Raw genomic sequence first — 25,553 nt, forward strand, 5'->3', positions numbered from 1 at the left:
GCGGCCGGGAATACGAACTCGTCAGTTCTTCCGCGGAACCGCCAGATACAGATCTAGTTAGCTAACTAGTACAGACGCAGGCGCAAACATTGGATGCCGGCACAAACACGCACGAAGACAGAGACAGACACGGAACGACCGCTGGCCAGCTTACCTCCCGGCGGGGGGTCGGTGGTCCCTGGGCAGGGGTCTCCAAATCTCGGTGGGACCTCCAAATGAAAGACCCCCGACGTGGGAAGTCAATCAATTTGAGGAGACCCTCTCAAGGACCAGCGAGACCACGATTCGGATGCAAGCAGCAAGAGGCTTTATTGGGAATACGGGTACCCGGGCGACTCAGTCTATCGGAGGACTGGCGCGCCGAGTGTGGAGTTTTTACCCTTTTTATAGGGCTGGGGCTGGGGAGCAAAAAGCGCGGTTACAGAAGCGAGAAGCGAGCTGGTTGGTTAGTTCGAATAAGGCTTGGGGTATTTCCCGGTCATTTGGGGAAACTGAGGTGGGACTTTTTAGTTCTAAACAATGTCTATTCTCAAGAAATGGGTATGGGAGGGGTACGAGGAAAGGGTCTAATGAAGGTTCAACAATGGGCACACACCTGGTCAGAACGTTGACAGACACACAGGTTCAAGGAGTGGCCAGAGCACTGTGCACCTCTATTTTTCTAAATCAGTGAAGCTAGTTCTGCTAACACTGACGTCTGAGAGCCATCTGTTCTTGGCCCTGAGCCGGGGCCCAGGTGCTTGACCACCGATATTTGGCCCCTGTCCCAGTATTATTCAGCCTTAATCTTTAACTGTTAATCTTTTACTGAACTTTCTTGTAGCTTTTGAGAACTCAGCTCTGGTACTTTTTCATGCCTTGCAAAATGGCGTTACTGCAGCTAGCTTGCTAAGCCTTATGATGGGGTCTTTCACTCCTGCCTCAGCTTCCCAAGAGCTGGGATTAGAGATTTGTGCCTCCATATCCTGAGACAAGAGATTTAAGGGGCTTCACCACCCACATGCATACATATAGGTATCACAGATAGATACCGTTGGGATGATAGGGTTATTATTGATTTGACTGATGGCTTACTAATTTGATGGTGTTGTTCGTGATACAATGTATAGGTGATAAATAAATAAATAAATAAATAAATAAATAAATAAATAAATAAATAAAACTGTTGGTAGCCAGGCATGGTGATTCACCCCTGTAATTCAGCACTTGGGAGGCAGTTCAGCTACACATTGTGTTTGAAGCTAGCCTGGACTACATGTCTGAACACCCACCTCCCCAATTGTGTCTGCACTGAATATATGCTGGTTTCATGTGTCAATTAAGCCTTTTATTACATTTTATTCATTATGTTGTTTGTGCGGAAGTCAGAGGACAATTTGTGGGGGGTGGTTTTATCTTTCCATTGTGTGGGTCCCAGGGATCAAACTTAGGTCTTCAGGCTTGGCAACGTTCCTTTATCTGCTGAGCCTCTGAGCCACATCCCCCTTTTCCACTTTTCTCTTACCAAAATTGATTGCTTCGAGCTCAAGAAACTAAATGGGTAAAGAGTTTGGGGTGATGGTCTCGGTTCTTCGCAATTAACTCACACACTGCCTCTTCCCCAGGGTCCTTTGCTGCTCCGTAGCCTCTCCGGAGTTGTTTGTCCTCAAATCCAGACAAAAACCTTTCACTTTCAAGCCCCAGAAGGGCCAGGAACTGGGTGTGTCTTCCTAGACACCTGACAGGAAGCAGGTTCCCGGGAATTTAGCACAAACCCCTTGCCAGTCTGTGGAGCTGGGAGGGCGGCGAGGTTTCCAGGAGCTCAGATTTCAGCCCTGTGCTGGCAATTTCCAAGCTTGAGTCAGTGTTCATTTCCCTCTCACTCCCATCCTTGAATACAAGTCCCGAGGGCTTCTCTGTACACACATTTAGACCTCCAGGCTCCTGCAGACCCATAAAACACAGGCAGCAGATACGGGAATTCAGAAACTATATTGCAAACGCGGAAATAGCTAGATGTCAGTCATTTCAGCGAAGGGAAGTAAGTGCTAGATTTGGGGGGTTTGTTTTTGTTGTAAAACAGGTATTTTGCCTAGGCTGTACCAAGTTCCTCCTGTGGCGGCTGAGGATGGCCTTGAACTTCAGACACCCTATTTTCATCTCCTGTGAGCTGGCATTAAAGGCTTGTGGCACCGTGCTGATAAATGCAGTTCTGAGGGTGGACGTGGGGAACAATTACTCCCTTAACTGAGCTACACCTCCAGCGCCTGCTTTCTGTTTGTTGTTGTTGTTTTAGTTTATTTTTTTCAGACAGAGTCTCATTCAGTCACACTGCCTTTGTATTCACTGTGTAGCCAATTACCAGCCTTGAATTTGCAATCCTCCTCTTTGAATCTTTATTACACTTGTTATATTGTGAGAATCAAAATCATATGACAGTTTCTCGGCAGTATGAATTTAAATTTCTCCCTCCCCTTTCCTTTTGCTACCTGCTCTCTCCTCTCCGCACCCTTTTCTTTGAAACAGGATGGAAGCAGCCTGGCTGGCTTTCGCAATCCAATCCTTCTGCCTCAGCCTCCCGAGAGCTGAGACCACAAGAATATCCCAAGACACCTGCCTTTCATTTTGTTTTCATTACAAAATATTCAAAACCTAAAATTTACTATTTTAGCCATTTTGGGGTTTATTGTTGTTGTTGTTGTTTTATTTTGTTTCTTGTTTTTGTTTTTATTTTATTTTGAAACAGGGACACTGTGTAACCCTAGCTTGCCTGGAACTCTTTATGCAGACCAGGCTGGCCTGAGACTCACAAAGATTAAAGACTGGTATATACTACCATACCCAGCCATCTTAACCATATATAAGCTCATAGTTCAGTGATATTCAATACACTCATGAAATTATGGTAGCATCACCAGTAGCTATTTTTTCCATCATATAAAACGGAAACTTTATAGCCGTCATTCTGCCATAAAATCCATCCCCCCTCGCCCAGACCCTGCCAGCTATCTATCATTCTAGTTTCTTTCATTTTTGAAGACCTATTTGTTTGTTTTCTTACTTATTTCTGTTTATGTGTCTGTTTGAGTGTTTGTGTTCATGTAGGGGCCAGAAAAGGGTATCAGGTTTTCCTCTACCAATCCTCATCTATTCTTTTGAGCAAGGTCTCTTCCTAGACCTGGGGCTTGGGTTTTCTCAGCTAGGCTAAGAAGCCAGTCAGTAAACCCCAGTGGTGTGTCCTGTCCTCACCCACCTTGGAGCTGGCATTACAGGCACGAGCTGGACTTGTGGCTTGTTACTTAAGTGTTGGGATTCACATGCCAGTCTTTGCAACTGTGTACCAAGTGCCGGTAACCACTGAGCCATCTCTCCTGCCCTCTCCATTCTGTCTGGCTTTATAATTTTGAATACTTCAAGTACTTAGTGGAAGTAGAAGCTCAGGTTGTTTCTCCAGGCTCTGGATGGGCACTTGAGTTATAGAGAGCAGTGCCGAAATGGATACTCATAGTCACGCAGCCGAATGTAGACCCAGACATGAACTTGCTGAATCGTGTGCGAATTCTGTTTTTAATGTTTGAGAAACTGTAATTCTGTTTCACGGCAGCTATGCTGACCCCATTTCTCTTCACCCTTAGGCAACAGCTGCTATTTCCTGTTTGTGTTTTTCTTTGTTAGTAGTTTTCATCTTAATGACTGTCTGGTGTATGCACAAACACACATACACACACACACACACACTCACACGTCCCAGGGACTGTGCTGAGAACCTTCCTATGCTTGTAGGCCACTTAGGACCATGCCAGGCTTTTACACGGGTGTCATTTTGTTTTAGGATTTTAAAATTACATTTATTTCTCTGTGTGTGTGTGTGTGTGTGTGTGTGTGTGTGTGTGTACATGTACGCACACTCACAGCAACTTTATACATTTGACGCTCAGCAGTTACTTCTCTACCATATTAACACTGTAGATTTTTTTCTTTTTTAATATTTAATTACATATTTTCCTCAATTACATTTCCAATGCTATCCCAAAAGTCCCCCATACCCTCCACCCCCCCCACTCCCCTACACACCCACTCCCACTTTTTGGCCCTGGCGTTCCCCTGTACTGGGGCATATAAAGTTTGCATGACCAATGGTTTTCTCTTTCCAATGATGGCCGACTAGGCTATCTTTTGATTCATATGCAGCTAGAGACAAGAGCTCTGGGGTACTGGTTAGTTCATATTGTAACACTGTAGATTTTTGAACATGGTATCGGGCATAGTTACAACAGGTAGAGCTTGCTCAACATGCCACATCCTCAATACATGTTCTGGACAAAAATGTGTGTGGATACAATAAGGGAAAATTTTTTTTAGATTTATTTATTTATTTTATGTATATGAGTACACTGGCTCAGCGGTTAAGAACACTGGCTGCTCTTCCAGAGGTTCTGCGTTCAATTCCCAGCAACCACATGGTGGCTCACAACCATCTGCAATGGGATCCGATGCCCTCTTCTGGTGTGTCTGAAGACAGCGACAGTGTACTCATATACATTATATATATTATATATACACACACACATATACATACATACATACATATGTGTGTATGTGTGTGTGTATATATATGTATATACATACATATATATTGAGACTTTGAAATTTGCATAAAAAAAGAAAATCACACAGGAATCCCATATTTTATTAGCCTTCCTGCCCCAACCCCATCTCTGCCCACAGCAGGAGACTGCTTTTCTGGCCCTGAAACAGCCCTCAGCTGCACACAGCCTTCACTGGCACCCCAGTAATCACTTGCTAAATGAAGATGACACTAAACATTGTTGTGGGTCTGGGACATTTAGAAGGCTGGTCATTCAGTACTCCAAACGCAGTGGAGCATGGTGGCATATTCTGTGATTGGGAGAGATAGCTCAGTGGTCAAGAGCACTTGCCATAGAAGCCTGAGGACTGATGTTGGGATCCTGACACCCGTGTAAAAGCCTGGCCTGGTCCTGGGCATATCACCTGTGACCCCAGCACTGAGGTAGGCAGAAACCAGGATCGATCTCGGGAGATTGCTGATAGCCAGCAGAGCCAGAAAGTGTGAGCTGCAGGTCCCTTGAGAGACCCTGCCTCAAAGGAATAAGGCAGGGAGTGAGAGAGAGCACGCTTTGTGTGTTCTGAAGCATGAACCCCCATGTACATTGGACATACACCTCCTATAGAAAGAAAGAAGAGGGGCAAGGAACCCCCAAGAAAATAGCATAGTCGGGTACATTGGGGAAGATAAATAAGAGGGCTTAAAGCTGAAGTATAATATAAAGCAGCTAAGCTAACTAGATAAGAGGAAAGCTAGGGCCCTGGTGGGGGTGGGAGGTGTTAGAGCAAACTTGTCTTGGCAGACTTGCAGGCTCCTCTTGGCTCCCGCAGAAAGTCTCAAGGGACTGCTGCCTTTTCCCCTAGTAAAGGTCTCAACTTTATGGATCGTGACATATTTGTACACACTCTTCCATTTCAATGTAACGGACTGAACAGTGAGTGGATAAGAATGGTTTCTAGGGAAGCTTCCACATAGTTCAAGAAAGTGACCCCAGTCTGCCCCAGGAGTCAAGGGGAGGAGAAATGGTGGACCAAGACTAAGTCCAGATACTGGAGGCAGCTCTTCTTGCGCAAGGCTGCTCGGCTCTGTCCCCTCTTCACTCAGAAGGGTGGACACTCTGCTTTCTCTTTCTCTCCTGCTAAAAATAACCGTCTGCAGCTTGCTGTGCCCCGGTTCTACTGGGGTGAATTCTTTCCTCCCTTCAAGTTCAAGAACTAAGGCTGCTATTGTAGTTAGGGCTGGGTGGAGCTTGGGGAAGAGTGGTTTCGCCATCTATAACATCTAGAGATAGAGGCAGGAGGATTGCTGCAACTTCAAGGCCCGTCTTAGCTACATAATGAGTTTGAGGACAGCCAAGATTATATATAATGAGTCTTTTCTCAGAAGAAGAATTAAAAAGCTCCATCTTTCCTAGAGTGTGGTGGAATAGAACCAGCTTGGCACTCTAAGAGCTAGAACAACATACACAGCCACCTCCTGGTCCAGATACCTACCCCTACACCTCCCTAAGGACACAGTCTGGCTTCAAATCCCTCCCAATTTCTCTGAGGTTGCCTCAAAGTCCCAAACAGAGCCCTACCTTAACTGCCTTAAAATTTATTATTATTATTATTATTATTATTATTATTAATTTTTGATGGGCAGTGGTGGCACACGCCTTTAATCCCAGTGCTCAGAGGCAGAGGCTGGTAGAGTCTCTGTGAATTTGAGGCCACCCGGGGGCTACAGAGCAAGTTCCCAGACAGCCAAGTCTACACAGAGAAACCCTGTCTGGGAAAATTAAGAGATAGAGACAGAGAGACAGCAAGACAGAGAAAAGAAAAACACACACACACACAAAAAAAATATTTCTTTTAATTATGTGTATGAGGGTATGGGTATGTGTGCACGAGTGCAGACGCCCACAAAGGCCAGAAGAGAGCGCTAGGTCCCTGGGAGCTGGAGGTACAGGCAGTTGTAAGCCTCCTGAGATGGATGCTGGGACTTGAACTCCGGTCATCTGGAAAAGCAGTATGTGTTCTTAATCACTGAGCAATTCTCCAGCCTACTCTCTGCTATTTTTGGAAGGGGGGGGATAGGGTCTTGCAAGGGAACCTGTGACAACATAATTCATCATCCTGGTATCCTGGGAAGGAGCTTCCCTCAGTCTTAGGTACATGCTGCTCCTTAGTTCTGTGGGGAACCCAAGGGCAGCTGCTGCTACCACGAGAATCAGATTTCCTTCTTCAGCAGCTCTTTCAGGAAGAGCCAAATTCCACCTGCTCACGCTGGCTGTGTCAACTGGCGAGATGATCAGACTCCGTCCAACTCAGAGTTTATTTTAGGTGTGACTCACATCAAGGACACGATGGTTAACCAGGCTGCTGATCCACCTGTGTGGGAGATTTGCTGAACCGTGAACACTTTACAGTCTCCTTTCTCTGAAAAAGAGTGTCCTTGGGCTGGGAAGGTAGCTCAGATGGCAGGAGTGCTTGCCCAGCAGGCATGAGTGAGGCCTGTGTTGGATCCCCAGCACCCCAGGTACCAGGTGTGCTGGAACATGCCTGGTACATCGGAGGTGGAATCTGAAAGGGTCATCCTTGGTTACTTGGTGAGCGCCAAGCCATTCTAGGCTATATAAGAAAGGACCCCCCACCCCCATCTCTGAGGCAGCTGGGGTTCAATGGATAAAGTGCTTGCTGCACAAGCAAGAGAGCCAGAACCCCACATCACCGAACCCCAGCATCCATAATACCAGTTGTCAGAGAGGTAGAGACAGGAGAATCTCTCTGTCTTGCTAGACAGCCAGCCTTATAGAATCCCAGAGTTCCAGGTTCAGTGAGAGACCTTGTCTCAAAAAAAAAAAAAAAAAAAAAAGAGAAGACATCCAAAAGTGGGCAACGTGAATACATAATGAGGGGCAGGGTTCTATCTGCACGGCAGGTCCCAGGACGTTTCCCCTTCAACATAACAGTGCCTGTTGCTGTAAAATTTATTTTTAGATATATCACACACACAGAGGGACACCCACTTACCTACCACTGTTGTGTTTTATAAAAAGATAGAAAGACACCAAGGATCTGTTTGGTGGAGGCACAGTAAGATATGGGGAAAGGGGTGCCTCTGTGGGCCCATGCTGAGGCCTCCCTTCCCGTTAAGGTACCAGTCACATGACAGTATAGTATAGAATAGAGTTTATTATTTGTTTGTTTATCTATTTAATTAATTATTTTCAAGACAGGGTTTCTCTGTGTAGCCCTGGCTGTTCTGGAACTCACTCTGTAGACCAGGCTGGCCTTGAACTCAGAAATCCGCTTGCCTCTGCCTCCCAAGTGCTGGGATTAAAGGCGTGTGCCACCATGCCCGGTGCCCCTAAAGCTCTCTTGTGTCAGCCTGCCAAGAGCTGAGACCACCGACCCTGTGCCATCACACCCAAATTTCCCTGTGACTTGTTTCTCTTCCCAACAATCTTTAGATAAGGCAGTGCACACTTCCCCTTTGGTGTCAACTCTGCAGTCTGAGAGAGTACTCTGTCTTCTTTAAATAATGGGCAAAGTCACCTTGACCACAGTGATGATTTGAATAGGTTTGGTCGCTGTAGACTCATGTGTTTGAATGCTTGGCCCATAGGAAATGGCATGATTAGGAGGTGTGGCCTTGTTGGAGGACTGCAGGGGTGGACTTTGAGATCTCCTCTGCACAAGCTCCCCTCGGGTATGAAATCAGAGCCTCTTCCTAGCTGCCTGTGGAGGACAGTCCCCTTCTGTTGCCTGCTGATCAAGATGTAGAACTCTCAGCCCCTCCAGCACCATGTCTACCTTTGTGCTGCAATGCTTCCTGTTGTGATTATAATAGACTGAACCTGGACACTGTAAGCCAGCCCCAATTAAATGTTTTCCTTCATAAGAGTTGCCTTGGTCATGGTGTCTAAACTAAGAGAACCAGCTTTGGGCCTCCTAGTTAAGGCACTTTGTGTATGGCCATTCTTCTCTTAGAAAATAAGAATATGTAGGGCAGTGGTGGTACACACCTTTAATCTCAGCACTTGAGATGCAGAGGCAGGCAGATTTCTGAGTTCGAGTCCAGCCTGGTCTACAGAGTGAGTTCCAGGATAGCCAGGGCTACACAGAGAAACCTTGTCTTGAAAAACCAAAACCAAAATCAAAACCAAAAAAAAACCACAAACAAACAAACAGACAAAAAAACAACGGGCTGGAGAGATGGCTCAATTGTTAAGAGCACTGACTGCTCTTCTGAAGGTCTTGAGTTCAAATCCTAGCAACCACATGGTGGCTCACAACCATCCATAATGAGATCTGAAACCCTCTTCTGGTGTGTCTGAAGATAGCTACAGTGTACTTATTTATAATAATAAATAAAAATCTTTGGGCTGGAGCAAGTGGGGCCAACCAGAGCAAGCAGAGGTCCTAAATTCAATTCTCAGCAACCACATGAAGGCTCATAACCTCTGTACAGCTAGTGTACTAAAACATAAACAAATCTTTAAAAAAAAAAGAATCAATGCTCACTTCGGCAGCACATATACTAAAATTGGAATGATACAGAGAAGATTAGCATGGCCCCTGTGCAAGGATGACACGCAAATTCGTGAAGCATTCACGAATATATATATATGTTTATAAATAAATAAAATAAGAATTAAATTATACATTATATCCCTGGACACATGTACCCCAGGAAAGAAGTTGCCTCATTTGTCTTTCTGTTAGCATCTCACAGAGCATGAGTGTACACACACACACACACACACTAAGCCAAACCCTTGCAGGCTTTTATTTTATGTGTAATACACTGTAGCTGTCTTCAGACACACCAGAAAAAGATATCAGATCCCATTACAGATGGTTGTGAACCACCGTGTGTTGCTGGGAATTGAACGCAGTATGTACCTTTGGAAGAGCAGTCAGTGCTCTTAACAGCTGAGCCATCTCTTCAGCCCAGCTTTTCATTAACATTTCTTATCTACCCCAGGCTCTATTGTTCCCAACGCTTCATTCTTGTCATTTGAGACAGTGTCTTGTAGCTCAGCCACGTAGCTGAGGCTAGCTTTGAACTCTTGATCCTCCTGCCTCCACACCAGCTTAACAGCAACCATCATTCTTTTAATCTGAGACAAGGCAGTTCCTTGGTTGCCTCCTGCTGTGTGGCAATTTGCCCCAAAAGGTCATGGCTTAAAGCAACAGAGCTTTTGTTACCTAATGGTTTTTCTAGGTCAGGAGTCCAGGTGAGGCTTAGCAAGCTGCCTCTGGCTTCTTATGATGTCATAGTCAAGCTGTCAGCTGAGCCTTAAGTCTCACCAGAAAGTTTAGTGAGAGGAGACTCTGCCTCCGGTTGGTGGCTGCTGGCTAGCTCTGCATCCTTATCTCCTGGAAGTGCAACTCTCCACAAAGTTGCCTGGAGGAGACACGGATCCCTGCAGAATAAGTAAGCAGTACAAAGACATGGGCAAAGAAGGACATTGTCTCTTCCAGTCTTGGAAATGATGTTCTATGCTGTGTTCTGAACATCCGGATTAGATACATTCTCTGTCACTGAGACCAAATACCTGACAAGAGGCAACGGAAAGGAAGGATTTATTTTGGTTCATCTTAGCAGGGCAGGAGGAGCAGCTGGAGCTTCAGGCCCAGCTTAGATCTCACTGATGAGGAATACAGAGATTCCAGCTAGGAGTGGACCTGGCTTGTTACCTTTACCATAAGGCCACTCCTGTGGTCTCTTGATCAAGACTACTTTTTCCTTTTTATTTCTTTTTTTTTTTTTAAGATTTATTTATTTATTTTATGTATGTGAGTGCACTGTAGCTATACAGGTGGTTGTGAGCTTTCATGTGGTTATTGGGAATTTGAATTTTAGGACCTCTGCTTGCTCCGGTCAACTCCGCTCCCTGTAGCTGACTTCAGACACACCAGAAGAGGGCGTCAGATCTCATTATGGGTGGTTGTGAGCCACCATGTGGTTTCCGGGATTTGAACTCAGGACCTTCGGAAGAGCAGTCAGTGCTCTTACCCGCTGAGCCATCTCGCCAGTCCAAGACTACTTTTTCAAAAGGTACCATAACCTCGCAGAATCTGCTCAAACCTCATGTCTTACCCCCTGTTCTCCATTCTTTCCAGAATCAGGAGCTAGCTGCCTGGGCATGAATGAACATAGCCATTCCAGAACCCAGAGTAGGAGGAAGGACAGATAATTAAGAATTGAGAGGCCTTAGGGCATGGGTGGCTCATGCCTTTGCTCCCAGCACCCAGGAGGCAGAGGCAGGAGAAAAAAAAAAATAACAAGGGCCTTTAAAATGGCTCAGTGGAAAAAGCAATTGCCACATAGACCTGAGGATCTGAATTTGATCCTAGGAATCTACGTGGTGGAAGAGGAGAACCAATTATTGCAAGTTGTCCTCTGATCTACATGTGCAGGCTATATGACACATGCACACACAGGTATCACCCCTACACTGATGGTAAATTAAATTAAAAAATAAAAACATTAATCCCAGTACTCGGGAGGCAGAGGCAAGCGGATTTCTGAGTTCGAGGCCAGCCTGGTCTACAAAGTGAGTTCCAGAACAGCCAGGGCTATACAGAGAAACCCTGTCTCAAAAAACCAAAATAAATAAATAAATAAATAAATAAATACAGAAAGAAAGAGAACCTGAGTTTTGGGGCCAAGTGGCCTATTCATGTCTCACCGTAGGCCTGTTTATTAAGGGCTCCTCCTCAGCTCAGCTTCAAGCCTACACACACAGTAGCCCCCAGAGAACTATAGCTGTCTTCTCCTTGAGATGGCCACCCCACTGGAGTGTTATACTTCCTCTTGCTTCCTACCCCACATCACCAGGAGGCAGAAGCCAGCACTGAGGCTCTGTTTTCTAGGAGGAATGCCCTCATCGACACCACAGCAGTGGGAAACTAGAAAAACTGGGTCGAGGTGTCCACAGCAGATTTAGGAAAGGGCCAGGAAACAGCGGCTTCAAGCCAGGAAGGATGCTGCATGCCTGGGTCCTCAGGAGTTCAAGGTCATCACTGGCTTCATAGTTGTAGACAGGATCTCTCTCTTTTTTTTTTTTTTTTGGTTTTTTTCGAGACAGGATCTCTTATGTGTGCTGTGTAGAAGCATCGGCAGTCAATGAAAAGCTAATGGTGCCTATTAGCTGAAGCAGGAAATAGAAGGTGGGACATCCGGCAGAGAGAGAGAGAGAGGGAGAGAGAGAGAGAGAAAGAGAGAGAAAGAGAGAGCGCTCAGTGGTAGAACATTTACCAGTATACACTAGACCCTGAGTTTGATCCTCAACATAATAAACAAACAAATAAGAAAGCACTTTAAAAATATTTTATTTGTTATTATAATTCAAACACTTCAATATCATGTTTGTGCTTCTTTTCAACCCACTCCCTCCATTAAAAATATTTTTTAAAAACTTACCGGGGCTGGTGAGATGGCTCAGTGGGTAAGAGCAAAGGTCCGAAGTTCAAATCCCAGCAACCTCATGGTGGCTCGCAACCACCCGTAATGAGATCTAATGCCCTCTTCTGGTGCTGTCTGAAGACAGCTACAGCGTACTTACATATAATAAATAAATAAATAAATAAATAAATAAATAAATAAATAAATAAATTACCTACATGTGTATGTTTGTGTTTGGGTGTGTGCATGCGAATGAAAGTGTTTACGGAGGCAAGACGAGGGCATCGGATTCTCTAGAGCTGGAGGAGCAACTGGAGATGTAAGCTACCCAGTGTGTTAGAACTCAGGTCCCCTAGAAGAACAGTGTTTGCTCTTAACTACTGAGCCACCTCTCCAGCTCCTATCTCTGTTTGCTTGGCACTCCCTGCGTGTTCATATATATGTGTGTGGGTGTTCATGTGGTTGTACTGTAGGTACACACATAATGACGCTAAGAAAATGACATCAGGTGTTATTCCTCAGGATCACCTGTCACCTTGGTTTTTCTGGTTTTAGCTATTTATATGGACTCTCTTCCTCCTTCCCTCCCTCCCTCCCTCCCCCTCTCCCACCCTCTCTCTCTCCATGTATGGGTGTACATACATGTATGTGTGTACCTGTGGGTGCCAGAAGAGGGCAGCAGATCCCCTTAAGCCTAAGGCACATACAAGCCAGTGGAAACTGAATGAACTCTGGTTCCATGAAAGACTCTTAACTTTAAGTGCTCTTAACTTTGGAGCAATCTCTCTGTCCCAAACCTAGTTTTCTGATACAGGGTTTCACATTGGTCCAGAGTGCACTAAGTAGGGTAGGTTGGCTGGCCAGCAAGTCCCAGGGAGCTGTCTGCCATTACCTCTCCTGCATTGAGACTGTAACACGTGCAGTCAGGTCTGGCTTTTTTAAAAATGGTTCTGGGATTGGACTCAGGTCTTCATGCTTGAATGGCCAGCATTTTACTGACTAAGCTGTCCCACCAGCTCTCTCTTAGCTCCACTTCAGTGCAAGGAAGTGGCTCAGACCTGACTTTTGTTTCTTTCTTTTCCTCCCCCACACAGAACACCTCTGGGAACTGTAGCTTGTTAGCTGCTATACTTCCTCATCCTGTACCCTGGTTTTTCCATGAAGCCCCAGTGTGGGATTTTGGGTTGGTTTGGGTGTCCTTCAGACACACTGTTGTGAAAAGGACATCAGATCTCATTACGGATGGTTGTGAGCCACCATGTTGTTGCTGGGAATTGAACTCAGGACCTCTGGAAGAGCAGTCAGTGCTCTTAACTGCTGAGCCATCTCTCCAGCCCTTTGGTTTTTCAAGACAATTTTTCTCCATGTATCCCTGGCTGGCCTGGAACTCCCTCTGTAGACCTGAAACTCACAGAGATCCCCCTGCCTCTGCCTCCCACGTGCTGGAATTAAAGGCATGTACCACCCACCACCCTGCCCGGGTGGGATTTTTTAGTCCATGCATTTTCTCCACAGAAGTGTGGGTCTCTTGCTCCAGTACTCTTCCTCAAGACCTCTGTGGCCATGGGGTTAGCACAGCCCAGTGCTGCTCAGGGGCAAACAGTGGTTCAGTGCCTTTGTCTGGACTGGCCTTTCCCCCCCTTTCCTCCTCTCCAGAGGTTACTAGTTTCAAAGGTCTCATCCCAGAGCCCTGTTTGCCCATCTGTGGTTTTCTCCCCTTCAGGAGCAAGAAGGATTTGTCCCCAAAGGCTGCAGAAGGCAGCAGCACCAATTCCAGGAGAGCAATTACCTTGAAGAGCCTTCGCCGGCAAACATTCTTTCTCTCCCAAGTTGGAAAATCCTCACCTTGTGCCAAGTCGTCCAGAGGGCACTTGAGTCTTAGCCAGCTGAACCGCTCCAACCCTTAAAGGGAAAGTGAGCCAGGAAAAAAGGCAGCTCCCAGGGGCTACGGCAACAGGCAGGTGGTGTTTAAAGAAAGAACGCAAGGTGACAAATTAACCTGGTAGAACAAAATGGGATGTCATGCTGCAGGGGCTTTAGACAGAGCTATTAAACCGAAGTGACATTCGTGACTTTTCTGCCCCCAAAGAGTATAGACGTTGGGGTTGGGGATTTAGCTCAGTGGTAGAGCGCTTGCCTAGCAAGCACAAGGCCCTGGGTTCGGTCCTCAGCTCTGGAAAAAAAAAAAAAAGAGTATGGACGTCATCGCCCTATTAGAGACGATTGCTCTAGAAGGGAACTCTCCAACCTGAAAAGGAATTAGAACTTCAGGCGTTTCCTTAGCCTACACACAGGTGAATGTAGCCAAAGCTTCTTATACAGTGGTGGAATGCTGGCACTGCTGGGCATGCGTCCTCCCAGTCATGCTGGCTCTGGGAAGAGCTGTGCAATCCCCCTCCACCCGCTATGGTTGTATGTGCTTGTATATGTGGGTGCACCTGCACTTGTATTTGTATGGAGTGGGGGTTATGCACCTGCACTTGTGTGCATGTGGAGACCTCAGCTTAACATTGGGTATCTTTGTTGATTGCGTCCTGCCTTATTTAAATTTTTTTTTGAGAGGTGTGTGTGTGTGTGTGTGCGCGTGCGTGCGTGCGTGTGTGTGTGTGTGCGTGTGTGCGTGTGTGTGTGTGTGTGTGTGTGTGTGTGTGCCACAGCATGCAGGTGAAGGGCAGCGGACACTCTGTTTCCACCGTGCAGGTTCTGGGGATTGAACTTGGGTCATCCGTCTCGGTGGTAGATGCCTTTACTGACCACTGAGCTGCGTCGCTGACTCTTTACCTACCTCAGTGTGAGCAGGATCTCTCAAGGAACCCAGAGCTCACAGATTCAGCTAAAGTGACTGTTGTATCAAGTCCTAGGAATGTTCCAGTCTCCATCACCCTAGTAACAGAATTACAGACACGTGCTGACCTGCTTGATTTCCATCACTATCATTCTTAATAGCGTTCTCACGCGCCCGGCCAGGAAAGACGCAACAAACCAGAATCTTCTGCGGCAAAACTTTATTGCTTACATCTTTTGGAGCCAGGAGGGCAAGCGCCCAGCGCCCAGCCCCAAAAACGAAAGCCCCTTCAATAATAAAACCGAAACCCCTTCCCTATTTAGGAGAGTTATATTTCGCCTAGGACGCATCACTCCCTGATTGGCTGCAGCCCATGGCCGAGCTGACGTTCACGGGAAAGGCAGAGTACAAGTAGTCATAAAATACCCTTGGCACATGCGCAGATTATTTGTTTACCACTTAGAACACAGGATGTCAGCGCCATCTTGTGACGGCGAATGTGGGGGCGGCTCCCAACATCTCCCCCTTTCCTTTTAATAAGAGCAAATAGGCCACCCAACTAATGAGAGTGGAGATAGAGGTCAAATCCCCAGTGTGTAGGTAAAGGAGCCATGTACAGGATTAGCTCTTAGGCTCACAGGCTTTTACCCAGAGCAACCCTGACCTGCTCCCGTGTCGTTTTTCCTGGGGGAAGGGAACTAGGACACTGAACCTTCATGAAAGATGACGTGTCTCCCTAGAATAGGCTCATATATGCCGCAGAGCCTTTCTACTGCAGTGCTTAGCCGTGCAACTCTCTCGGGCTGCTGAAGCACACTCACTCTATCCCGTGCAATGAGTCTAGCCTCGTGAGATGTAAGAGCTGAGTGGCCAGCGACCTATTGCCTAAGCATAGATATATCAGGGGAAGCTCCATGTTCTAGTCCTGCAAGCGCCTGGGCAATAACCACCTTGTCTCTCCTAGTTTGGGCCTTAAGCTTACAGACCAATCAAAGAAGCAACACTAATCCACAGCAAAGTGTATCTCCAAATAATATCAATCCCACCCATTCTTTAAAGAAGGGAAATGCTGAGGAGATCCAATTGGGTAATCTTTTGGTCAGGGACAGGTCCAAGCGCGTGGAGTTGACCTGAAGTCTCAATTCTCGAAGGATCTGTTCAAATTCAGCCGTCCAATTCTGTAACATATACTGAAAAAGACTTTTTGACAAATTAGCTGCCCTAGTAAATTTAACATACTGAATGGAAATAACACACAATCCCGGAAACTTTTGTTCACATCCCTGCTGAGTTATTTGTCATAATACATCTAGTTGTATCTGGACAAGATCTATGAGTTGATTAACCAGCATGAGACCTCTCTGTATCTTGACATTAGCTGAGGCCTGTTCATCTATGACTGTAGTCACTGAGGCTGACAAAGTGTTAATGGTGTCAGTTGTCTGGACCTGTCCAGACAGAGCCAAGGCTGTCTGAATCAAGGCTAAACCCAGTTCCTAGTTAGTGTAAAAAGGCAGGAGAATACTTGAGCATTATACATCACCGTCATTGGGAGTGGAAATGTCGACATTATCCCCCAACGCTGCTCTCTCTTTATTATTGACGCCCTGGACATCACCAAGACGAGGGACATCAGTATTCCCTTGGTCAGTCTGGATTTTTCGGGTGAGTCTTTCTGGTATCCAAAATGGGTTGTCTTCATTCTGTGGGAAAACACAGATAGCTCCCCTGGATCTTATCAAAATAGGATCCGGGCCATACCATTTATTATCAAGGACATTTTTCCATTTAACCATCTCATTGGGCCTATCTGGCTCTGAACAATGACGTTCAGCCGCAGTATGGCCATGAGCATCAATATTTAAAAAATTGAGTGTAAAGAGTGCCAAAGACACAGACACTCTTGGTGCTCGGGGAAAAGTCTCCTCAATTCCCCTCTTCTGCTTTATAAGATAGGCTTTGAGGGTGCGATGTGCACGCTCAACAATACCCTGTCCTTGAGGGTTGTATGGAAGTCCAGTCAGGTGGGTTACGTCCATCTGACGGCAGAACTGCTGAAATTTTTGAGACGTATAAGCTGGTCCATTATCAGTCTTAAGGAGTCTGGGTTTCCCCCAAGCACTCCATGCCTCAAGGCAATGTTGAATCACATGTGAGGCTTTTTCTCCGGTTAACGGAGAAGCAAACATGATGCCAGAACATGTGTCAATGGACACATGGAGATATTGAAGTTTTCCAAAGGAAGAAACATGTGTAACATCCATTTGCCAGACCTGTAGAGGTCGAATACCGCGTGGGTTAATTCCCACATGAGGAACTGGCAAGAACTCACAGCAGCTTTGACATTGAGTAACAATGTCACGGGCTTCTTTTCTTGTCAAGGAGAAACGACTGCGTAATGTTTCAGCCGTCACATGAAAATTGTTATGAAAATTTCTTGCAGCCTCTACCGGGGATGATAGGGCAGCAGCCACCACTTTAGTGGCCTTATCTGCCAAATCATTTCCCAGAGCCATGGGGCCAGGTAGGCCTGAATGGGCTCTAACATGAGTAATATAAACAGGAAATCTTCTAGATAACAAAACTAATTGTATCTGCTGAAAAATATTGGCAACTCTACTGGAAGGCTTAATCACTCCAGCCACTTCTAAAAGATTTACTGCATTAACCACATAACAGGAATCTGACACAATATTAAGGGGTTCTAAAAAGGTTTTTAAAACTTCTAAAACCACTAAACATTCTACCACTTGAGGTGAATTTTCATTATATTGTTTGGATACCACTTTACCATTAGCCACATAGGCACCTATGCCAGTTTTTGATCCATCAGTATATACCACAATCCCATTTTTAAGTGGGTTTCTTACTGTTATTTGTGGAAACACAACAGATTGATTTTGGGCAAACTGTAAAATTGGATGTTTTGGATAATGGTTATCTATTTGTCCTGAAAAGGAGGTAACTAAAACTGCCCAATCATTAGATGTGGCTGCCAAGGTTTGAACCTGTGCAGCGGTATAAGGTACAATTAAAAGATATGGACTTCGCCCAAAGTGGGTGATTGCTGCTTTTAGGCCTTTAAGGGCAAACTGTGCAATTGCATCAGGATACCAATCTATTATTTTAGCTGGGGATACGTTTGGATGGATCCACAACAATGGCCCATTCTGCCACAAAACTGCGGTTGGCAATTGTGCTGTCTTAAAGACACACAAACTGAAAGGCTGCGAATCCTCAATACGTTGTAATTGTGCATTCTGTAAGGCTTTTTCCACCTTTTGTAAGGCCTGGTTAGCAGCTAGAGTAAGAGTCCTAGGGGAGGAGATATGAGGATCTCCTTCTAAAATACCAAACAAAGGCCTTAACTCAGCGGAAGGAATCTTTAAAAAAGGTCTGAGCCAATTAATATCTCCCAACAGCTTTTGAAAATCATTTAAGGTATGGAGGTGATCTCTTCTTATCTCTACCTTTTGGGGCACAATCTTATCTGGGGACACCACAGAGCCCAAGAATTGTCCTGTATCAGAATTTGGACCTTTTCTGTGGCTATCTGTAGACCCCACTGACTTAAAGTTTTAAGTAGAAAAGGATATGCCTTTTGTAGCATGGTAAGGTCTTTATGGCACAGGAGGATGTCATCCATGTAAAGGAGCAAAATTAAAGAGGGGAATTGTTCCCTCACTGGCAAAAGAGCTTCTTGTACATAAAGTTGACACATAGTAGGACTATTGGACATTCCCTGTGGTAAGACCTTCCATTGATACCTCTTATCAGGTTCCATGTGATTAATAGAGGGGATGGTAAAGGCAAATCTGGGCCTATCCCTTGGACACAAAGGTATAGAAAAGAAACAATCTTTAATATCTATAATAATTAAATTCCAGCCACGTGGTAAGGCGGAAAGTACAGGGAGACCCCTCTGTACTGGGCCAAATAAGTTCATTTGCTCATTAATGGCTCTGAGGTCATGGAGCAGTCTCCACTTTCCTGACTTTTTCTTAATTACAAAAATTGGAGTATTCCAAGGTGAGGTAGAGGGTTCAATATGGCCTAGTTTTAATTGTTCCTCTACCAGTTGAATCACAGCTTCTAGTTTTTCAGAGGATAGGTGCCATTGAGGAACCCACACTGGGTCCCCTGTTTTCCATGGTATGGGTCGTGCTGCCCCAATGGCCACTAAGGAAAACCCAGACCCTGTCTGTCTTGGTTTCCATTAGGTGAGATGGGCTCTATCCTTCCCTGTTCTTGATGTCCTAACCCTTTTCCTTCTTTATAACCCATCTTTGCCATGATATTTTTTGCTTTAGCTGAATACCCTCCTGATGGGGTGTTTTCATTGGACAAAATAAGGCCCAAATGCTGCATAATATCCCTTCCCCAGAGGTTAACCGGGAGTGGGAGCACATAAGGTATGAATTTCCCTTGCTGCCCTTCAGAGGATTCCCACGTCAAGGCAATGGAGCTTATAGTGGGACATGATTGATAACCTAGGCCCTGTAATGAATGAGATGACTCTGTGGTGGGCCATGCTTTGGGCCACCAATGTGTAGAAATTATACTTTTATCTGCTCCGGTATCAAGGATGCCTTCAAACTCTTTTCCGTTGATCTTAAGGCGGAGCTTAGGTCTATCATTTAAAGATACAACCAAATAGGCAGAATCATTTCCTGAGGAGCCCATTTTCTTTATCTCAGGTCCTGCAAATTTCTCCCTGGTATTATCAGGGAGGAGCAGCAGCTGAGCTATCCTATCTCCTTTACTAATAGAAAAAACGCCTTTAGGGCTTGAGCACAGGACCTGTATTTCAGGGGAATGTTGACAATCCATAACTCCAGGGTGGACTACTAAGCCCTGTAAGGTGAGTGAACCCCGGCCGAGAATAAGGCCCATGGTTCCCGGGGGCAAGGATGGTATAGGCTCCACTGGCACCGGCTGAATACTCATTTGAGGCATTAATAGGAAGTCGGAGGCGGCACGCAGGTCCACCCTTGTGGGTCTTCCTGGGTCGCCTCTCTGACTGCTTCCTGGGTCCTGACAAACCGGTTCCCATATCTTTGAGGGCCCTGGGACCGAGGGCCCGATGACCCGTTTTTTGGCACATAAGCTGATTGACTATCAGGTGGGGGAAGGACTCTGCCCTTTATATCCCTCACAGAGCGACACTGGTCAGCTCTATGATAACCCTTGCCACACTTAGAGCAAAGAGTGAGAGTCCCTCCCTGTTTATCTGGAGCTCTGCAATCTTTCTTAAAATGCCCAGGCTTTCCGCAGTTAAAACATGTCCTCTGATTATTTCTGCCCATGGAGCGGTTTTGGGATTGAAGGATGGCAGCCGCTAAACCTGCATTGCTGAGAGGTCCCCCAAGCTCTCGACAGACCCTGAGCCAGTCTTGTAAGCCTTTGTTCTTTCTTGGGGCTATGGCCGCTCGGCACTCCTTTGTGGCTTGCTCATAGATGAGCTGTTCTATCAGAGGCGCAGCTTGCTCTGACTCTCCAAAAATACGCTCTGCTGCCTCTGTCATTCTGGCCACAAAATCTGAGAAGGATTCCTGAGGTCCCTGGATTATCTTTGTTAACTGCCCAGTGGTTTCACCTGCTCGGGAGAGCGCCTTCCAGGCCCTAATAGCCGTGGAAGAAATCTGGGCATAAGCTCCCCAATGGTAGTTTGTCTGATCAGCAGAATAAGCTCCCTGACCCGTCAACAAGTCAAAAGTCCAATCTCTCTGCTCTGGAGTCAAAGCAGCTGAGTTTGCTCGGGCCTGCGCTTGTGCAGCTTCGTGCCAAAGCGCTCTCCATTCCATATATTTGCCCATACTAGGGAGAGCGGCTTTTACAATCGTTTGCCAGTCAGCAGGAGTTAGTGCCATGCCGGCGAGCCTGTCTAACTGCACCAAGGTAAAATTAGCATTGGTTCCGTATTTACGGACCGACTCGGCAAGTTCTTTAATTTGTAAGTATTCTACCGGAGCGTGGACACGCCCACCCTCGGCTCCTTCAAAGACTGGAAATGCCTGTTGTATTTTCCTTTGTTCCTCTCTGGGAATGAATGAGTCTGCGCACTGCCTCTCTGCGCACTGCCTCTCTGCGCACTGCCTCTCTGCGCATCTCTCTGCGCATTGCCTCTCTGCGCATCTCTCTGCGCATTGCCTCTCTGCGCATCTCTCTGCGCATTGCCTCTCTGCGCATCTCTCTGCGCATTGCCTCTCTGCGCATCTCTCTGCGCATCTCTCTGCGCATTGCCTCTCTGCGCATCTCTCTGTGCATTGCTGACGCACTACGCAGGGCGGGGGCTCCGCATAGGGCGGACCTTGAAACCGACTGCCGGGAGGTTGAACAGTACGCTGGCTTTCGCCAGCCGCTTTTGGCTTTTTTCTTGACCAATTAGCTGGCTGGTAATGGGCTGCTTCTTCCTCCCAGTCTGTTTCCTCAGAGGAGAATTCTTCATCTGCTTCAGAGCTACTAAGAGCTGGCTTCCTGAGCTCATCTAGTGACGAGTATCTCCTAGAGACCTCCGCTAATCGATCTTTTTTCTTTTCTTTTTTCTTTTCCTTCCTTCTAATCTCTCCCCAGGTATTCTTACCTGACCTAAACTTTTCCTTGGGTTCAAGACCCTTGGAAAGGCCTGTATACTTATTTTGTGTACCATATTTTCTCTTTGCTCCTACTCTCTCTCCCCGCTTTACTTCTGATAGATTGCCCTGAATTTCATCCAGAATCCGCCCTGCCTTAACTACTTGATAACATGTGAAAAGGAACAAAAGGGCTTCTAACACTAGAAAAAATTCAAGGCCAAATATACCTTGCAAAGCCATTTTCCACTTTACTTCTGATAGACTGTCTTGAATTTCCTTAAAAAGTTCAAGATCAGACTTATCTTGTAAAGCTATACTTACGGGTTACCGCCGTTCCCCAGCTGAAAAGTTCTGAATTCACGCAGTTGAATCCTTCTTAACAGTCTGCTTTACGGGAACCTTTATTACCGCGACCCGCAGTTCTGGTTCTGGAATGAGGGATCTCCCTTGCGCCGGTCCCGAGTTTTCTTGTATTTTCTCGTCCCGGGTTTCGGCACCAATTCTTAATAGCGTTCTCACGCGCCCGGCCAGGAAAGACGCAACAAACCAGAATCTTCTGCGGCAAAACTTTATTGCTTACATCTTTTGGAGCCAGGAGGGCAAGCGCCCAGCGCCCAGCCCCAAAAACGAAAGCCCCTTCAATAATAAAACCGAAACCCCTTCCCTATTTAGGAGAGTTATATTTCGCCTAGGACGCATCACTCCCTGATTGGCTGCAGCCCATGGCCGAGCTGACGTTCACGGGAAAGGCAGAGTACAAGTAGTCATAAAATACCCTTGGCACATGCGCAGATTATTTGTTTACCACTTAGAACACAGGATGTCAGCGCCATCTTGTGACGGCGAATGTGGGGGCGGCTCCCAACACATCATCATCACCATCACCATCATCATTTTGTGTGTGTGTATGGGGGCACATGTACCGAAGCAGACATGTGGAGGTTATAGTACAATTCTGCAGTACCGTGTCCCGCACAGTTTGGTCCTAGTCACCTAACTAGGATGATGAGGGAATGAGAAAGGACAGACAGACACATAGGAATGTACAGGAAGGGTAGAATCAGTTGGGCTCTGCCTGCTCTACCGGAGCAGCACTAACCTGGTAACAAACAGGTACCTCAGAACATTTACTATGTACAGCCAGAGGAGGGGATTAGTGTGTCTTGGGAGGCCGTCCCCATGGGGGGAACAGTCTCAGGTTGTGGTCATCTGAGAGGAGGGAGCTGCAGTTGCACACATCTTCTAACATTCAAACACAGACAAGAGGAAAGCCCCGTCATCCTTCTGAGCCTCACCTTAAGAAAGACCCCATGGGTCTGAATGATCGGGGTCCTTGATATGGCTGTGCCCAAGTCAACAAAACACGTTCACTCAGGGCTCAACTGTTCCTTACATAGTCAGACCAAGCTTGCCACAGCCCCTCATTCTGGAGTCAGGTTTTTTAATTTCACCTTTATATGGGTTCCAGCGATTGAACTCAGGATGTTAGCTTACGTGGCCAGGGCCTTTACCAAATGGGCACTCTTGCTGGCCCATGCTGCCCAGTTTGCTTTTATTTTATTTTATTTTTAAATTTTTTATATGAGTATATATCAGTCTCTTCAGACATACCAGGAGAGGGCATCGGATCCCATTACAGATGGTTGTGAGCCACCGTGTGTGGTTGCTGGGATTTGAACTCAGGACCCTTGCCTGCTGGTGCAGAGTCCAAAGAGGCCAGATGACAGCTTCAAGGTCCGGTTCAACAGGGAGAACCAGGCCCGCCAAGCTGCAGAGGTGGGAAGTGAAAAGCTCCCTAGTGACTGGGGCTCGGAATCATGTTTGTTTTGATCCTTTGGTGGCTGGCCTCATGTACCCTGGTGTTGAAAGAAACATGGATACTCACTCACAGAGCACAGAGCATACACAGTATATTGGAGGATAGATAATGCCGCAGCTCTGCCAAGCATCCCCACCTAGCTGGTGCTGGGACCAAATGTTCGAAGACCCATTCAACCATCTGCTAAGGCAGTCACTTCTGGATGATGAAGAACACGCTGAGAATAAAGTTCCATGGGAAGACGACGGCGGTTAACCTTGATTGCCAACGTGACAAGATTAGGAGTAAGCGTGGAAACACACGTCTGGGTACGTGTATGAGAGTTTTTCCAGAGAGGTTTAACTGAGGAGGTAAGACCTACTCTGAGTGTGAAGGTCACCTTCAATAGGCTGAGGTTCTGGGGCTGAATAAAACGAAGCCAGAGGAACACCAGCATATCTGTCTCTCTCTGTCTCTCTGATTCCCAACCAGAGAGCTCATACTCCTACCACCATGTCTTCCCCACCGTGATAGACTGACTGTACCCTCAAGCTGTGAGCCAAAAAAGACAATTCCTTCCTTAGGTCGCCTTTCTCAGGCGTCTTGTCAACAGCACTAGAAAATAACTAATACCGCTGGCATGCACTGCGACATTTCTTCCACCGTGTGTGGCCGGGCTGTGCGTGAGCATTCACTACGTCCACAGATGGTAGTTTTGTCAGACTCGGGGTGACCTGGGAAGGCAAATGTACATCCAGAACAAGTGTTGACTTCAGACAGAATCAAGTATGGCCTCTTCCATAATGAAAGTGGTCCATGGTAATTAATGTCACTCTAGGTAGCTGGCTGAACCCCAGGCAATGGCGGGACATTAGAGATGGCTACCGGCAGATGAGGTCCCCAGCAGTGGCTGAGGTCAGGTCAGCCTTGCTGAGTGGCAAGTCCACGCAGGTGAGCCCATGAATAACTTCCATTGTCACACATCTGTGAGCCATCCATCTGTAGGTGTGCCTGTTAGAGAAGACTACTGTATGGCTAGGGTCTGGATCATCCTACACACTCCACTATTACAATCCTTCTTTACCCTTGGATGGAATTCACATGGAGCACAAGACATTTACACTCCTGCTCCCCTCCCACATCTTCCTCAGATTTCATCCTTGGTGTTGCTGTTATCTGTCTTCCGGGATCTGGGCTATCCAGTCCGGGTCCATTCCACTGCCCATGTCCTTCCAAAGGAGGTGGAGCTGGCACAGAATTCCAGGTTCTACCCCCTGGGAGAATGGCCATCTTTCAGGGCGGCCACGGAGCGAGGCTATGGCTGTTGCATCTTCAGGGGATGCCTGCACACGAGTCAGGTAAACCAAACCTGAGAGTTGCCTTCTTCAGTCTATGGATCGCTGGGAATTCCCTATGAAGGCATGCTTTGGAGTAGGAGCCAGTGTAACAGAGCAGTGTCTTATGCTGTAGCAGAAGACCAGACTTGAGAGTTGATTAACAAGTTTCTTCTTGTATTCACAACAAAGAAGCTCCGCTCCTATGAAGATTGACACATCCATGACAGAAACAGTCTCCTCGCCTCTTTTTTCTTTTTTTTAAAGATTTATTTATTATATGTAAGTCCACTGTAGCTGTCTTCAGACACTCCAGAAGAGGGTGCCAGATCTCATTACAGATGGTTGTGAGCCACCATGTGGTTGCCGGGAATTGAACTCAGGACCTTTGGAAGAGTAGTCAGTGGCTCTTAGCCGCTGAGTCATCTCTCCAGCCCCTCTTTTTTTCTTTTTAATGTTTTTTTTAAATTCTTTTTTTTTCCTTAAGATTTATTTATTTTATGTATTCGCCATTGCTCTCTTCAGGCACATCAGAAGAGGGCATCAGACCCCATTACAGGTGGTTGTGAGCCACCATGTGGTTGCTGGGAATTGAACTCAGGACCTCTGGAAGGGCAGTCAGTGCTCTTAACCCCTGAGCCATCTCTCCAGCCCTTTATCACCTCTTAAGGCCCACCCCCAAGACTGTCACAGAAGGATGACTTCGCAACACTGGCTTTGAAGGGGGACACTCAAACCACAGTAAGCAGGAATGGAGGTCACTAATAACTCTAGGGATTAAGCAGAGGACCTCAGGACAAGAGATTCACCTCCTTAGGCAAGGATGGAAGAGACAAAAAAAAAAAAAAAAAAAAAAAAAAAAAAAAGGCTTGAAGTTACCAAGTTTATTAGCATCACCTATATGACCTTTCCCAGTGTTTAGTGTAATGTGTTTTCCCAACCAATGTACTTTTATTTTATTTTATTTTTATTGTTTACATGGTTTGTTTCGAGACAGGGTTTCTCTATGTAGCCCTGGCTGTCCTGGAACTCACTCTGTAGACCAGGCTGGCCTCTAACTCAGAAATCCGCCTGCCTCTGCCTCCCGAGTACTGGG

The 25,553-nt window shown here is 46.3% G+C and overlaps 1 long non-coding RNA gene and 1 other non-coding gene across 2 annotated transcripts in view; both read left to right on the forward strand.

The window, feature by feature from the left end:
• Nucleotides 1–9,067: 9,067 nt before the first annotated feature.
• Gm23507 lies at nt 9,068–9,174 on the forward strand. The gene has a single exon (XR_003949877.1). It is a non-coding gene; the product is annotated as a U6 spliceosomal RNA (small nuclear RNA).
• Nucleotides 9,175–9,874: 700 nt separating this feature from the next.
• The window catches only part of Scpep1os (serine carboxypeptidase 1, opposite strand), a 30,134-nt gene continuing 14,455 nt past the window's right edge, over nt 9,875–25,553 (forward strand). The window contains exons 1-2 of the long non-coding RNA NR_045955.1: nt 9,875–9,991; nt 10,421–10,615. This is a non-coding gene — a long non-coding RNA (serine carboxypeptidase 1, opposite strand). The remainder of the gene's footprint in view (nt 9,992–10,420; nt 10,616–25,553) is intronic.

This window comes from Mus musculus, chromosome 11 (assembly GCF_000001635.26).
Source record: "Mus musculus strain C57BL/6J chromosome 11, GRCm38.p6 C57BL/6J".
NCBI classification, from domain to species: Eukaryota; Metazoa; Chordata; class Mammalia; order Rodentia; family Muridae; genus Mus; species Mus musculus.